Genomic DNA, 8,798 nt, shown 5'->3' with positions numbered 1-8,798 from the left:
ATGTCCCCAAGCAACAATCTGCTAATAACAAGTCTCCTGTTACAAGCAGTTGTGCAATTTGTAATGAAACACATTCATTGACTTCATGTAAAGAGTTGCTTTCTAAGACACATGAAGAACGTGTTGAAATATTGAAGAAAAAAGGTGTCTGTTTTGGCTGTTTGGTAAAGGGCCACATGAGCAAAGATTGTAAACGGCGCCTTACTTGTTCTGTGTGTTCTAAAAGGCATCCAGACATACTGCATATTCAGAAGACAGATGATGGAATCACAGACCACAAGGGAAACTCCAATGGATCTGAAACGGCAATACATAGTGGATTGGTCTCACTGGAAAAGGAAAGCATTGGATCTAGTGACGATCACTGCACATTAGCTATCGTACCCGTTCAAGTGAAGCTGAGTAATTCCAACCATGTTGTCTAGACGTATGCATTCCTTGATCCAGGCAGTTCCTCCACATTTTGCACTGAGAGCCTCCGACGACAACTGAATGCAAGAGGAAGACATCACAGGATCCTTTTGCGAAACTATGGTTCAAGAAAAACCCACCGACCGCATCGTCATCAGCGGCTTAAAAGTAAGCAGTCTGGAAGGGAAACATTTCTATGGATTGCCTGATGTTTACACAGAAAGAAATTCCAGTCAGCAAAGACCACATACCAAAGCAGAAGGATTTGAAGAAATGGCCACACTTGCCACAGGATGTATTTTGAAGGAATGGGTTCGAAATACAAAACGTCCTGCCTAGCTACAAAAACAGATATGCTCAAACCTCATTGAATAAAGTACATAAGCAGACAAGTATATTCACATATTAAATCAATAAAAAAACATTTTAAGCATATAATTATACCTACACACCAAATCAATAAAGAAGACATAACTAGACATTTTTTGATAGGGGGTAATGACAAAGGTTTTTATAACTTTATGATCTGATATTTATTTCTGAGCACTTTGAAATAACAAATGTTTTTTGATATATTGCCTGAATAGCTTAATGGACTTAAGGAACTGTTTAATGCATGCCTGATGATTTTCTAAATCACGGACACTGCCAAAGTCATCTAAAAATGTTCAGTACTTGATTATATCTTATGTTTTGACTAATGCTAGACGTCAGTTTTCGATTACTACTGAACGTTCTGGACAGAGGGAAATATTTTGCCTAACAAAGAAAAGATATGGTTGGAAGCATGAGTAAACTAAGAATATGATGACGTAAGCAAGTTGAAGGAATAGAGGCTTTGCAGTCACGTGGTTTTATCACGTGATTTTGTGTTATGCCGCCATCTTGGCGGTCAACCGGTCAGCTCGTTCCTACGTGTTCGTACAGATTCAGTTTGATTTCTGCGCTACATTTTCACCGATTTCATCCGAATTATGGCTGATTTGCTATCCAATGAAGTTGGGCATTTGGATGAAGAATCCAAGAAACGTTACCGAGAGAAGTTGAACCTTGTTGGCACAACGGATCCGTACCTTTTACCGAGAAGCATGCTAAAATCACCTGAGCATTTTGCAACAGCCGACCTGCCTGATCTCTCATATCCAGATATTTATAATTACCTCGTCGATTCACCATCTCCGTACACTGGAAAGGACCTTAAGGCATACAAGAGTCTGGATGCCTACAAGTATTTTACAGCAGGTTTTGTGCATGATGGGCTGATATGGCAGATTCCAAACAGAATCGATTTCTTCTCATGACCAAGGTAAGGAAAATATCATATTGAAATCTGAGAAATTAACACTCTCAACGGATGAATGATCCTCCCCTCAGACCTTGGGTAGCAATAGCGAAAGATGGTCAGATCCTGTGCTGCCACTGTACCTGCATGGCTGGATTGGGTGAAACATGTTCACATTCAGCAGCATCCCTGTTCGCCCTGGAGACATTAATACGTATGAAGACGGCCACTTCATGCACATCACTACCTTGTCAGTGGCTGAAACCATCAGCATCGCACATAGAATATGCTGAAGGATGCAATATCGATTTTGCCCGTCCAGCCCAGAAACGAAAGTCAGAAGTTTCAACTCCTGAGGAAAGTGCTGCGAGAAAACTGCTGAATGTTCCTCCACCAACTGAAGAGCAGAAAGCTGCCTTTCACAAGGCTTTGTCTGAATGCGGTGGAAGACCAGCAATTTTGAGCATTGTCCCTGACTATGCTGACAACTTTGTGCCAAGGGCAGTGAAGCGAAAGCTTCCCGTACCTCTTTCACAGCTGTACGATTCTGGCAATATGAAACTCAGCCCAGATGAACTTGCACTAAAATGCCGGTCAGAGCTGGAAAAGTTACATTCCATTACCAGAGAGCAGGTTTGTATTTTTTTCGCACTTAGTAATTAATATATATATCATAAATAATTTATTGTTCTCCAACCTGTTACAAATAATCTAATCATAGTGAAAACAATTTTTATTAAAATGTTTTTCAGATATCTGCGGTTGAAGAAGAGTCCAGGGGCCAAGCAACATCACATCTTCACCAGCGGGTAGTTGATCATTTTCACAAGGGACAGACTGGGAAATATTGACAAGTGCTGCTGCTGCTGCCAATGCCCTCTCGCGGTCTCTCTTGCGCTGCTTGAGATTTTGTCTTCTCTCAAAGATCTTCAATGAACATTTGAGTTTTCGTTTGTGAGGTGACTGGGTATGCTCAAATATACTTGGCACATAGTCTGGGGATAGTGGATCTTCGCTTTCTGCACCTGAAACAATTAAACAATCACATTATTCATAATGACTACCATAAATAATTAAGCACGTTGTTGAAGGGGATATACCCAGTTCAGTTTGTTTCGTAATGGCATTTCATAACTTGACATATTAAAAAACTCAATAGAGTGAAATCATTCAGTAAACTGTACCTGTCTGTTGAAGTTGCTACCATTTTTATTTTTTGTTTAGTTTTGCATGATGCCTCATCTGATTGGCTTGAAAACTTAACCAATAAAAATGTTAACCTTGTGCCAATGGCTTGAAAACTTTATCAATGTAGATTTTACCTTGTGCCAAATGAAGTAACAAAAAGCCTCTTGTTCAAAAATGCTTCATTAAAAAAAATTTGTTTCACAAGGTTCATAATAATTTCTTTTGAAATTTCCTAATGCATTCACTCATGAGAATTAATTGTTCAATTCCAATATGATTTTCAAGCCAATCAGATGAAGCATCATGAAAAAATAAACAAAAAATAAAAACGGAGGGGGGGGGGGGGGTGAACTGAAGAAATCATCCCATTCCCTGCCTTGCTGCTCTTGCTGCCTTTCTAAAAATGCACCCAGCATTTTCAACAATCATATTTGTATCATCCCATATTGTATTATTTCACATTTTGTGAAACAAATCAGGGGTGAATAGTTTACATACCTGATATGACGTGCTCATTGCATATCCTTGTGTAAATCGTAGGTTTCCATCATTCACGACGAATCGCCGCGATCCATTTATCGCGTTTTTGGATGTTTGCCGGAAATCTATGGAAGGTTTATCGCCTCGTCTATTGCTACATCCAACAGCACAGCAGGTTTCCGGCATTTTCAAGCTCAAATAGCAGCAGATGTAACAAGAAAGCGTGTGTGAGTCGTTGACCGGCACTGAAATGTTGACCGGCAAGATGGCCGCCAAGCTAATGTGCGCGGCTGATGACGTCAGCTGCAAAGGCTCTATAGGGTCAAAAAACAAAAAAAACCCGCCTAGCCACAATAACAGATACGCTCACATCTCTTTGGATAAAGTATATAAGCAGACAAGTATATTCACGTAGTCAACCAATAAAGAAGACATAACTAGACATTCTTTGATATAAGATAACAGAGGTTGCTACAACTTCACGATTCAATATGTATTTCTGTGAAATAACAAATGTTTTTTGATATATTGCCTAAATAGCTTAATGACCCTTAAGGAACTGTGTAATGCATGCCTGATGTTTTTTCTCTAAATCACGGACACTGCCAAAGTCGTCTAAAAATGTTCAGTACTTGATTGTATCTTATGTTTTGACTAATGCTAGACGCCAGCTTTTCGATTACTACTGAACGTTCTGCACAGAGGGAGATATTTTGCCTAACAAAGAGGGGATGTGGTTGGAAGCATGATTAAACTAAGAATGTAATGATGTAAGCAAAGACATGGAGTATCAAAAGAACAAACTTTGCATCGTCAGGGAACATTAATAAATTGATGATGTCACAGCCAAAAGCTCACATAATTCCGTACAAAATGACAAAATTGAAAGAATGACGAATGGATGAGGTGCGACAGTGTAAGAATGGAGCAGAATGTTTACAGGAAGGTAACTTGGAGATAAAACCAGCTGGTGCCAGAGGGAGACAGCCAAGGACTCGGCCAAAGATGATCACCAAGGCCGAAAGACAGGATGGAAGACGGCAGCCCCCACACACACACCGAATCGTCCATAACCAGCACCCACTCCCATGGAATCAAACTCTACTGCGAACTCGCCCCACCCCAACGACTCATCACCCATCAAACTCGCCCCACACCGGCCTGTGCAACTGAATATAAGCTGACCAAAGAACCTTGAACGTGGCCTTTTCTGAATGGAGACTTTCTGCTCTTGAAAGGCCCAGCGCTGTATTGTACTTTCCTGAAAACAGAGCTTTCTTAACAAGAATTGTGATTAAACTCAACCAACCTGTGTAAGTCTAATTTCTGCTTCAGTGTCTTAGCATTTTCCTAAATCTGAAGAAATCAAACGAGCACGCAGTGAGTAAATTGGATAACAGGTGATTGGCAATGGCTTTTGCCGTGAGGCGCAGATAGCGCGCTCCTTAAATTGTGCACCAAATCCAACAATGTACATGAAGTATCAAAAGAACAAACAAACAAAAACATGGTAAGTGGTGAGTACAAACTTTGCACAGTCAGGGAACATTAATAAATTGATTATGTCACAGCCAAAAGCTCACATAATTCCGTACAAAATGACAAAATTGAAAGAATGATGAATGGGCGGTGTGCGACAGTGGGCGAATTGGATGTATGTGCAAGAATGGTTTACAGGAAGGACACTTGGAGATAAAACCGGTAGAGGTGCCAGAGGAAGAGCGGCAGGAGGAAAAACAACCAAGAACCCGGCCAAAGGTGATCGCCAAGGCCGAAAGACGGGATGGAAGACAACAGCCCCCACACACACCGAATCGCCCATAGTCACAGTGGCGTAGCCAGGAATTTTTCCAGTAGGGGCGCGCGCCCACAGGAAAAAAAATCGAACATCACCCACGCCGTTCGCTGATCGCTAAAACAACATCCGGGTTCGGGAGGCAAACGGTGAATGGATAACATCGCGCACATAGAATAGCGCAAGCACATTCGCGCAAGACCGAAAGAAAAAAACGGCATGAAAATGAAGAATCGAAAAAGCTCGATTGTTTTCAACCGGGGCGCAGGGAGTCCTAACCGGGGCGCCGCCCCGGCTCGCCCCGGCTTGGCTACGCCACTGCATAGTCAGCACCCACCACCACGGAACGAGCTCTCACCAAACCAGCACCCACTTCCATGGAATCAAACTCTCCTGCGAACTTGCCCCACCCCAAAGACTCATCACCCATCAAACTCGGCCCACACTGGCATGTGCAACTGAATATAAGCTGAGCAAAGAACCTTGAATGTTGCCTTTTCTGAATGGAGACTTTCTACTCTTGAGCATGGTCACACGAAAGGCCCAGCACTGTTTTGTACTTTCCTGAAAACAGCTTTCTTAACAAGAATTGTGATTGAAGTCAACCAACCTGTGTAAGTCTAAATTTCGTTTCGGTGTCTTAGCCTTTTTCTAAAACTGAAGAAATAAAACGAGCACGCGGTGAGTAAATTGGATAACAGGTGATTGGCTATGGCTTTTGCCATGAGGCGCGGATAGCGCGCTTCCCAAATTGTGGACCAAAAATCCAACAAATGGTGACCATCCGACGTGATTTCTTCAGAAGGGAAAGTGCATGCTCCAGGAAGGATTCTTCCTCATCCGCTCTTGCTCAACAATATTGCAGTCCGATCGGCACAAAAGGTAAGGGGGAACCTTTTTTTTTCAATAAAATCTCCCAGTTCAGCAATATTGTGAAGGGAAAGCAGAGTAAATTAAAAATGAATAATTTTAGCTCTGTGTTCAGGAATGGTGGTTGTATATACATTTATGATTGTATAGATGATTTCTTTTTGAAAAGAGAAAGGTGGTGAGGACTTGTTCTGATCAGCGAAGGGCGCTCACACCGCTGGAACTTGTGGGATGCCAATGGCTAGCATATGGGCACCGGAGTGGCCTCTATAGTAGACACTTAGGGACTTTGTACTATTGCCTAAGGTCAAGGTCGATTAGATCGGGCAGGCCACCAATACGCGTCAGGGACTCGTGGGAAAAAAAAAAAAAAGGCGAAGGCATCGCTGATATAGCAGGACGGATGCCTGGCGACCTCAATAGTGCGACCTTAGAGACTTATAATGTTGTCTAGGGGGAAGGGTAACTGGGTTAACCAGGTCGCTACATAATTGTTGAAGTGTGTCTATGTTGATATTGTGTGGAAAGCAGGCTTGGCCGTCAGATGGGACAGCAACGCAGCTGGGGGAGTGATTAGTTGTGGTGCTGCTGTTCATGGGGTGGAAGTGATGATTTGTGGTTTATGAAGAACAGTAAGTTGATTTGTATAAAATTGTTAATTTTTTTGAATTTGCCATGTGAGTTGGAGTCAGAAAAATGGCTTAACGAGAATTTGATAAAGAATGTATATATATAATTAGCATGACGGTTGTATCCCATTGTGCGGTGGGGTTAAACTGTAACCATTTTTGTTTTCAAAAGGGTGCAGCTCTAAAGTTTGGGCCAAACGGTCAAGTGGGCACAAACGCATATTTAGGACAGAGGTGGGGGTTGCATTGTGTGACGTGGTGGTGGTGAGGCTCTCCGCACTTCAGCTGCCCCCCCCACTTGTCATCGGCTGGGAAGATTGTCATGTGTATGTTGTGGGCCCGTGTGTTATCTATGTTTGTCTTTGTGTACCAGTTCGTTATAAATGATGGAATTGGGCTAAAATGGTGCACGAAAACGGTGTGCTAGACAATGGTTTATCAGATTTGCATTATTAAATGTAATAATTAGAAATTATAAAATAGTCTGAGGGTTGTGGGCAGAAACTGGTCCAACGAGGAGAGTGCCCAGACCTCATAAAAAATGTGAGAGTAAGAGAGAACATACATTGTAGAATTGAATAAAATTAAATTGTGATTGCAGATGTTACATTTAGGAGGAATTATTGATCGATTAGGACATTAGGACATGTAAGAATAAATCAAAGATTTGAATCACTTAGAGTTAAAAACAACAAATAAAAACGACATTGCAAGGGGGCACTTTTTATTAAAAGAACACCAAGTAAAGTATTGAGTAGGAGGCATTTGGGATTGGGATTAAATTCAGGATAAAATCAGGTCAATGATTAGAAATCAATGGTGCTCTACACCAGGGGTGGCCAACCAGTCAGACTAAGAGCCACATTTTTTTACTGTGTACCGCAAAGAGCCACATCCACCCCCCCCCCCCCCCGTCTGGGTTTGCCCCTCCTCCTTTGCGGGATTTCACCTCATGCGCATGCGCGTTTGACGAAAATACCATATTGAACTCAAGCGAAGCGAACACGCAGCGTTTGACGAAAATAACCTTTTTGAACTCAAGCGAAGCGAACACGCACAAAAACAAACAAACAAACAAACAAACAAATAAACCCACAAATGTTGAGATGAACGTAAAGGAGCCGCATGAAACCCGGCAAGGAGCCGCATGCGGCTCGCGAGCCGAACGTAAAGGAGCCGCATGAAACCCGGCAAAGAGCCGCATGCGGCTCGCGAGCCGCGGGTTGGCCACCCCTGCTCTACACAAAAGGCTAAAATTTTAATGAGGAAATATTTGGAGTACTGTGTTGGTCTACATATGTCATGGTCCTAGTTTATTTGGTTTTGATTGTGGTTTGTGTTTATTTTGTTTATTGTTAGGTTTTCCTTGTGTTCTTGGGTTAGGGTTCAGGTGTTCCTTGTTATTCTCTTATCCCCTGCATTGTAAATGTCTTCTTTATGCAGATAGGTTAACAGGCTAGGAATTTAGTGAGGAGATAATTGATCAATTGATGGGGGTTAAAAATTGTCCAAATTCTAGTCACATGTTTTGAGGGACCACAGCAACAACATTATATTTCATTTGCAGGCCATTATTTAGTATGTGATGACAGTGTCTAGATAAGTAGACTGTTTTATCAAAAAATGTGAGAGTGAAGGAGGAGGTTTGATTTGTAATCTGGCATTTGGGTGCCACTTTTAAGAGTCTGTGCAGGAGCATAGATTGTTTTTGTTTGTTTTTAAAGATATATTTAACAATTTATCTCGGTGCAGTAAGGATATAGCAATTTTGAAAGACTTAAAATTAAAAGCAAAATTACATTTTAGTTCTGACATATGCCAGCTAACATGAGGATGGCAAATAAATAAATAAATGAATAAATACTAGCTCAAATGTGGCATGTGTTTTAAATTGGGCGATAAGACATTCACTTTCAAGCACTATCCTTTAGCGCTGCTGACAATAATAACTTATGAGATGTTAAATTAAGGAGTGTCATATTTGGAACACAGGTACTGTATAACCTATAGATTGAACAACAACATTTGCCGCATATACAACCATGTTGGTAGAATGTTGAATTATATCCCAGATTATTACAAAGGATTTTGGAACTTAATTTGATGATAAACACTGGAAGTCACAAAAAAAAGAGCAATGTGT

General features: G+C 41.4%; 1 long non-coding RNA gene across 1 annotated transcript; it reads left to right on the top strand.

Moving 5' to 3' along the window:
• Window positions 1-7,438: 7,438 nt before the first annotated feature.
• On the top strand, window positions 7,439-8,504 carry LOC119129564. Its single transcript, XR_005099260.1, has 2 exons — window positions 7,439-7,474; window positions 8,046-8,504. It is a non-coding gene; the product is annotated as an uncharacterized LOC119129564 (long non-coding RNA).
• Window positions 8,505-8,798: the final 294 nt, after the last annotated feature.

Source organism: Syngnathus acus, chromosome 10 (genome assembly GCF_901709675.1).
Source record: "Syngnathus acus chromosome 10, fSynAcu1.2, whole genome shotgun sequence".
Taxonomy (NCBI): Eukaryota; Metazoa; Chordata; class Actinopteri; order Syngnathiformes; family Syngnathidae; genus Syngnathus; species Syngnathus acus.
The sequence above is the reverse complement of the archived record's forward strand: the minus strand, read 5'-3'. Positions and strand labels throughout refer to the sequence as shown.